This window comes from Microtus oregoni, unplaced genomic scaffold (genome assembly GCF_018167655.1).
Source record: "Microtus oregoni isolate MIOR12 unplaced genomic scaffold, Mior012 000022F_ref0000154, whole genome shotgun sequence".
NCBI lineage: Eukaryota > Metazoa > Chordata > Mammalia > Rodentia > Cricetidae > Microtus > Microtus oregoni.
This window is the reverse complement of record NW_024543081.1, coordinates 23,989,872-23,998,382: the sequence shown is the minus strand read 5'-3', so window position 1 is coordinate 23,998,382 and position 8,511 is coordinate 23,989,872.

Genomic DNA, 8,511 nt, shown 5'->3' with positions numbered 1-8,511 from the left:
TGGGTCACATATTCCTGGGTTTGGTTTTTTTTTTTTTTGTATGCTTAGAAATCTAAATTAAACCTGGCACATGGTAAATTCTATACTAGACAAGTTCCCTCAAGCTTATAATTTTCATTTTAGTGACAGTTAATTGGATGGATACAAACCTGGAAACCTGTTCCCTTTCTAACAGCCACCAGTGAAACTTCTACCTTCTCCTTATCATTTTATCTGAACAACTTGCAATTTGCCCTAAGCTTAAATAAGTTGTGCCAGAGGTTTGGAAATAGTTTATACAGAGAACTTGAGCTGGCTCCTGTTTACTGCTCTCATTTGTAAGGTTTCTTTCTATCACTTTAGAGACATGATAATCATTCCAATTCAATCATCGTAACCAGTAAGGGATACTTGGAGTAGCTCTTTAAATATTTACCATCTTGATCAAGATCGGTATCTGACCTTAAGGGCAAAGCCGTAGGAAGGAGAGATGCTCAGGGTTGATTTTTTTCTTCCAGGTTTCTGAGCTCTCAGTTCTACCTGCTTTATCCCTATATGAAGTTTACTTTTACTTTACTTTAATATTTTGTCCAGAGTTTGTAATTATTTTTGGCTCCATAACTACCAGAAGCAAACTTATAGCCGTAGGTAGCTGTAATCTCTTAACAGAACCCTGGCCCTTTCTTCTCATGGTAGCTTCTATTCAAATAATGCAAATCTCCAAATATCAGGGAAGGACGATTGGGTGTCTTTACTGCTTACTTAACTGAGGGACTCAATGAATCAATGAATTGTGCTGAATGACAAATGTTAGGTTCTCAGCAACTAATTGGTACAATTGTGACATGACTCTCATCGGCAATTGATTGACACCTGGCCTGGTGTTGTCGTAAATGTCAATGGAGACTTGCCTGTAGGAGCCAGAGGCTAGTGATCTGCAAGGATTATATACCCTTCTGCTCAGAGTCAGGTGGAGAAAGCATTGCCCCTCTCTGGCACAATTTGAATGTCTTCACGGGCTCTGGGAAAGTTTCCAGACCTTCCTGGTGGGCTGAAGGGGCCATGCAGGAATGTTGTTACCTAGAGCCCCTGGGTACCAGACAATATATTTCTGCAGGGAAAGAATCCTAGCATATTTTATTAGAAATAGATGACTAGATAATTTATCATCTGAAACAGGGTATTTCTGAGAATGGAGAAGATCCTAGAAATAATTATCATAGGGAAAAACAGTATAGCAATGTTATTGTCCCAAGCAAACTGCATGTTTTAGACACTGAGCCGTGTTCAGCATGCCTGTTCTCCTACATGCATATGATGGGTAATCTATTTCTTGTGCCCTATAAGTGATAAATTCATGGGTGTCACAGTAGACTCTAGATCTCCTGTTCTTCTGTGCACACATAAGAAAGCTTCATTCAAAGGCTTGGGCAGCCTGGAATGGTGGCCACAAGCACTGGGGGAGATAAGAGCTGAAAATGAATCCAATGGTCCCAGTTAAAAGCTGACTGGTAAGGATAGCCATATGACCAAATGTTAGTGCCAACAGATCTAGGAAAACGTGGGCTTGATTCAGATAGAAGCTGATGTCCTAGCAATGTTAAGTGGAGCAAGGCTGTAGAGTGGCAATTCTAGAAAGTGTGGTATTCTAATTGTTGTAATCCATTCATTCAACAAACATGTATTAGGCAAAGGCACTGTGTTAGGGGTGAAGTATGCAGTGACAACTTGGTTTTGGGGGATCAAGGTCTCATCTAAGGATCTAGGATAACATGAACCAGTCAGAAGTCAAAGCTATGCAGAAGTTGCTATAGTTCAGCTCCAGGATGCACTTGAAGCAGAAAACTGACAAATAAATAGAAACTGGGAAAAAAAAAACTTGGGTTATAATTTTAAAAACATAGGATCACTATAGAAAGCATGTACAGCTACAATAGAAAACAATCATGGCTACCATAGAAAGCACATGCAATCACAGCAGAATGCATACAAGGTAACAACAGAAAGCATAAGTGGCCACAGCAGAAAAAATTCACAGTTCCTTGGTTAGAGTTACCCCCAGATACTTTATGCTATTTGTGGCTATCATAAAAGGTGAAGTTTCTCTGATTTCCCTCTCTGCTTCTCTATCCTTTGTTTATAGGAGGGATACTGATTTTTTTGAGTTGATCTTGTAACCTGCCACATCACTGAAGGTATTTATCAGCTGTACAAGTTCTTTGGTAGAGTTTTTGGGGTCACTAATGTACACTATCATATCATCCGCAAATAACGAAAGTTTGACTTCTTCCTTCCTGATTCGAATTCCCTTGATCTCCTTATGTTGTCTTATTGCTATTGCTAGAACTTCAAGAACTATGTTGAAGAGATATGGCGAGAGTGGACAGCCTTGTCTTGTTCCTGATTTTAGTGGAATGGCTTTGAGTTTCTCTCCATTTAATTTGATATTAGCTGTTGGCTTGCTATATATTGCTTTTATTATATTTAGGTATGACCCTTGTATCCCTAACATCTCCAAAACCTTTATCATAAAGGGGTGTTGAATTTTGTCAAATGCTTTTTCCGCATCTAATGAAATGATCATATGGTTTTTTTCTTTCAATTTATTTATATGATGGATTACATTGATAGATTTTTGTATGTTGAACCAGCCCTGCATCTCTGGGATGAAGCCTACTTGATTGTAATGGATAATTTTTTTAATGTGTTCTTGGATTCTGTTTGCCAGAATTTTATTGAGAATTTTTGCATTGATGTTCAATAAGTGAGATTGGTCTGTGATTCTCTTTCTTGGTTGGGTCTTTGTGTAGTTTTGGAGTCAGGGTGACTGTAGCTTCATAAAAAAAGTTTGGCAATGACTCTTCTGATTCTTTTATGTGAAACACATTAAGGAGTATAGGTATCAGCTCTTCTTGGAAGTTCTGATAAAATTCTGCATTAAAAAGTTCCTGGGCTATTTTTGGTTAGGAAGTTTTTTATGACAGCTTCTATTTCCTCACAACTTATAGGTCTATTAAATTGTTCACCTGGTCTTGATTTAATTTTGGTAAATGGTACTTATCTAAAAACAAGTCCATTTCTTTTATATTTTCCAACTTTGTGGCATATACGCTTTTGTAGTAAGACCTAATGATTCTCTGGATTTCCTCAGTGTCTGTTGTTATGTCCCCCTTTTCATTTCTGATCTTGTTAATTTGCATAATCTCTCTCTGCCTTTTGATTAGTCAAAAATAATTACAAACTCTGGACAAAATATTAAAGTAAGGGATACTTGGAGTAGCTCTTTAAATATTTACCATCTTGATGATCAAGATCTCTTGAGAGGACAACCTAAAGGAGGGGAAATTTGCTGTGGTTCTCTGGCTTAGTGATTCAGTTCATCACGGTATTGAGGGTCAGGAGGAGCAGCTTGCATCATGGTGGGGAGGAAGTGGACAAAAGGGAAGAAGCAAAGTATGATGAAACCCCTAAAGTACACTACCAATAATGTCATCTTATTATGAACCTGTCAGTTTTAACTTATCCACTAGGCCAGAGCTTTCTTGCACTCATGAAAAACACCACATCATCAGAGACACAACCAGAAGTGTACTCCCCTAACCTAGGTCACTCTAAACCCAGCTAAGTTGATATTTAATATTAACTATCACATCCACCTTTTTTAGGCTGACAAGAAGAATGCTATACTGTCCAACCAAAGACCCAACCAACACAGCCTAGGGCTTTCTTTTCTCCCATTTATTCACTTGACCAACTCCTGCCCACCTCTAAATTGCAATGCTATCACTGACCCTTTGAGCAAATTTATCCACTTTCTTAGTATGATCCAGATGTGTTATCATTGTGTTCTACAACCCCACTTTAACCAGGAGAACTTGTCCTACTCAATTTCTTAATCTTCGTGCCCAGGCCCTGAGTAGTCCCAACCCCTGGGTTCAAAGAAGGGTAGGCACATAGGGTTTAGTGAACAAGTGTTACAAAATAGGATCCCATGCTAGTGGATTGGAGCACCCTGCTCTGTTCACAGAACTGCTGCCTTTAGGAGAAATCAGAAACATGCTCATTCTAGTTGGGGCTCATTTTCACAGTGAAATTTCTCAAATAACATAAAGGAGTTGATTCCAAGTGGATAACTTCAAGAAGGCTGTCAAGAGCAAAGAGCATCTTAGCTACCTTTAATTATGAACTCAATACTGACAAGCTCACTGGGCAGACAGTGCTCTTAGTGCTTAGAGTAACATGGTATCTGAGAGGAGAAAAACACCAACATGGGGACCCTAAGTCTGGTTCCATGAACCTTGTATCGAGATCTGCACTCTCTGTCTGCCAATCAGACCCAGGGAAAAAGCAAAGCCATCATCCAGCTGGTGTAAGTTGATGCTGAGACCCTGCGTGGATTTACAGTGACACACATTGATTTTGGCTCTTGGAAGGTGTCAGCTCGCTGTAAATTAGAAGAGTTATCTGCAGGAGCTGCAGAGATAAGTGGCTTTGCACATAAATACCTTTTCTCTTTTCTTTTTTTAAACAAAAGTGCTAATTTGTTGAGAATATTCCATGGGAGAGAATTTAAGGAACTCTTTGTGACCTGCTCTGGACAGCATATTGGGACAGTCAAGGGTAGCCTGAATGTATCCAGCCCTGGGGTTTCCGGCTCTTAGAGCTATGCTCTCCTCCTTATCCTTTGCCTACTGTGATCTAAGGTATGGTGTGTTAGCCCTATGCATGCTTCTTTGCTTTAAAGGAAGCACTCATTAACTTATCAAATCTGGACTAAAGATCTGAAATGCTGACCTTAGGAATAAGGCAGACAAAGGTGAACTCAGGGAGTTCAGACAATACCAGGGAACAGCCCAATGAACAGTACGTCATCAGGAATAATCTATGCTAGGAAAAAAGTTAACAGACTGATATAGACGAATCTGTCAGGCTCAAAGTGACTCAAACAAGGTAATCAGGGAAGCCTTCTTGGACAGCAGCATCTAAGTCGAATGCATTGCAGAGACAGGAATAAGACAAAGGTGCCTGAAGGCTTGTGAGAGATATGAAATGGGAAAGGAGGAAAGAGTGGGGTTGTATCCCCCAAGTCAGTGGAGAAGTTTAGGTTTGGTCATAAGCTTCATGGGAAGCCACCAAGTGGTTTAAAGCAGAGAGTAACTTCTCTAAAAATTTCAGATGGTTTTGGTGCTCCTGAGGATTGGGTTGGAAGGACCCATGGCAGAAAGGGGAGCATCTAAAGAGCTACTGTGATCATCCGGAAAGATGTAAGGTCGTGTGCTGAAAGTCAGTGGAAGAGGAAGGAAGTAGATATAATTTGAGCTGCAATCTGAAGGCCTAAGTGCTGAGATACCCAGGCAGCCACGCTTCCTGGGCTATAGCTTCTCAAGTCAAGCACAGCCACTTATATGGAAATCAGCAGGCCACTCGGGCACCTAGCGGCATTGTGCTCAGACTTCTGGGCTCCCTGCCACGTCTGGGTCGAGTTTTCTGGACCCTGAGCTGCAGCACTGAAGCACCTTTACCATCAGACACTGGATTCACATTCACACAGAATCTAGAAAATTTTGCAGAAAAGAACAACTCATGGCTCCATGTGCCAATTGAGCTCCTGTCTCGAAATTCTCCCCCTCGAGGCCTTGTCCTTTTTTTTGGATAGCTTACTATTCTACCTCCTTTTATACTTTTGAAAAGGAGATTCTCCTTCTGTTCTAAGTGACACCCTTGTTTAAAAGCTAATGTGCTTTGGATCCATGTGGGTCTGTTATTACTTTCGTCATTTGGCAGAATTATGTCAGATTTTAGACTGATTGGTCCCACCTGAATTGATTGGCTCGCACACTGAAAGGACCGCTACTGTTCTGAGCTGAGGATGGGCTGAATCATGGCTTGAATATAAAATGTTCCCCACAGGCTCATGTACTTGAACAAGTTGGTCCCCAGATGGCAGTCCCATTTTTAGATTTTGTGGAACCTTTAGGAGGTGCCTAGATAGGAGAAGGGTGCCAGGATACAGACATTAAGAGCTATAGTCAAAAGCCGGGCGGTGGTGGCGCACGCCTTTAATCCCAGCACTCGGGAGGCAGAGGCAGGCGGATCTCTGTGAGTTCGAGACCAGCCTGGTCTACAAGAGCTAGTTCCAGGACAGGCTCCAAAGCCACAGAGAAACCCTGTCTTGAAAAACCAAAAAAAAAAAAAAAAAAAAAAAAGAGCTATAGTCAAATCATTTAGCCCAGTTTCACTCTCAGCTTCTTAATCCCCCAGATGTGAGTCAATAGTCTGTTCCTCCTCTATCTGTGGGCCCATCCAGTTCAGCAGCAGTGCCTTGTCCTCTGAAATTATGAACCAAAAAACCACTATTTCCTCCCTTAAGTTTCTTTTCATCAGGTATTTTAGCACAGCAAAAAGATAAGTAACTGATAAGATGCAGAGTAGAGCATCTGGACATCACGTGTGGTCTTCAAGAGCAGGCTCATGCCCACCTCACTTCTACCCTCATTGCCTTCTCCCCAAAGCGACAATCCCATCACATCCTTTCTGGTTATTTCCACTGGAGACTACCAAGCATAGCCAATACAACACTGTGGCAAACACTGTTGGGTACTTCCATGGTCCATGACTAGTTTGATTACTGGAGACGGTTGTTCTCTCCCAGCTCCTGGGATGAGTGATGACGAGCTTGAGCCCACGCAGCAGCACGTCACAGTGACTGGTTGAGCAGAGCCAACGAAACAGGAGAAGAAGCCAGTCAAGAATCCAGAAAGATCTGCTTCGTTGATAAAAAGAGGTGCCGGTTAGGAGACACTTCCCTTTCTCTCTGCTGGACATCAGGGATGCCTGGATCAGGGTGTTCTACCAAGGCAATGACTAGCTAATTGATCAACCCAACAAAGTGAGTAAAATGTCAAGGACAAAATAAAGGAACCAAATTAACCGACACTGGGACATTCTAGATCCAGGTTTCTATCCTTGTGTTAAAAAAAAAAAATCCCTTTTCTAAAGTAGATTTTGAACTCTGTCTTTTGCATCCCCAAACTTCCAGACAGATCCTATTCAGAGTCACAGCCACCAACAGACAGACTATTCCCAACCCAGGCAGTCGCTATCAGATCAGGCCAAACAGGTCTGCTTCCATCGGGCAGGACCAGGAGGGTTGCAGTCAAAGAAGGAACACCCTGCTCAGAAGGTAAGTGTCAGTAGGAGGGGAGGGTTGAATCCACCAAGACCTTATGAATAAGGTGGGTTTTAGAAAGAAGAGGCAAAGAAAATGGAGCTGTAAGGGGAGAGAACCTGGAGGCCAGGAAGGCTGGACAGCCCTGGTGACTGCAGCGTCCACCCTCCTGGGAAGGTATCAGCATATTGATGCCAGATGAAGGGCAGGTGTGTATGAGACCCAACCTCAAATGGGACATTTTCAGTTTCTGATCTCCCATCTCCAGGGACAGCCCTACATTCATGAGAACTTTCCACGACGTTCATCTACAGACTGTTCCTTCCATTGTTGATTTGGTTGAGGACGGGATTGTCTGGGAAACAAAACCAATCAGTTCTCTCATCCCCCCTCTGTTTTACCAACAGCACACCAAATCAAAAGATTTGAGTTGTGAATGTAAGTCTTGGCACAGAGACAGTGAGATTAAAGGCTACATCCCAAGCTCTGGAAAACGTTAATGCCAGACAGCTCCAGGTACAGAAGCCTGCAAGAGGCAGGCAGACATGAGCCAAGGGGCAAAGCTTGTCCTTCAGGCATTGAGAATAACTGGAAGTAAGACACATGGCACAGAAAGGATGGAGAGGTGGGAAAGAGAGCCATCCCATCCGAGAGCAGGGCAGCTAAGAACCCAATAGAGACAGTGCCTGTCTTATCCCTGGAGATGATTAAAGGGAAATGCAAGTCATCTTGGTGCCCCTCCCATCCTCAGCCAAATGGAGCTTTTATTATAACAGTGCAAAGAAGAGGCAGGAGCTGAATGGTGCTGACCTCAATGGCTGGGCTCCGTTTGTGTGTGGCAGCCGTCCATTAATATTCATGTTGTGACTAAATGACCCGGGGTTCAGCATCCTCCCATTCTCCCTGTTCCCAGCACCTGGTCCCCACTGTGACCCTTTGGACGGCTGCCCGCCTGTCCTTCTCTCTGCCTGGAACCCAAAGTGCCATGATACCTCATCATGCAGCGCCTGACATGCTCGTGACAGATACTGACAGCCCACAGCAACTCTTTCCTTTCTCCCATCCAAAAATCAAAGGAGCTACACTGTGGCGATTTATCCTCCCTCCCATTGTCCTCCTCTGGCTCGCCCTGCCGCAGGGGAGGAGGGACAGCTGGAGTCATCCCCTGGGATACAGAGAGATTGGCTCCGGCCCTGCCCATATCAGCCTTGTCATCTGCTCAAGACAGCAGCCAGTGGAGCCCAGGTGCTGGGAAGTGCAGGGTACAGCAAGAACAGTGGATGCATGGGTGCCCATTGGATGCATGGGTGCCCATTGGATGCATGGGTGCCCATTGGATGCATGGGTGCCCATTGGATGCATGG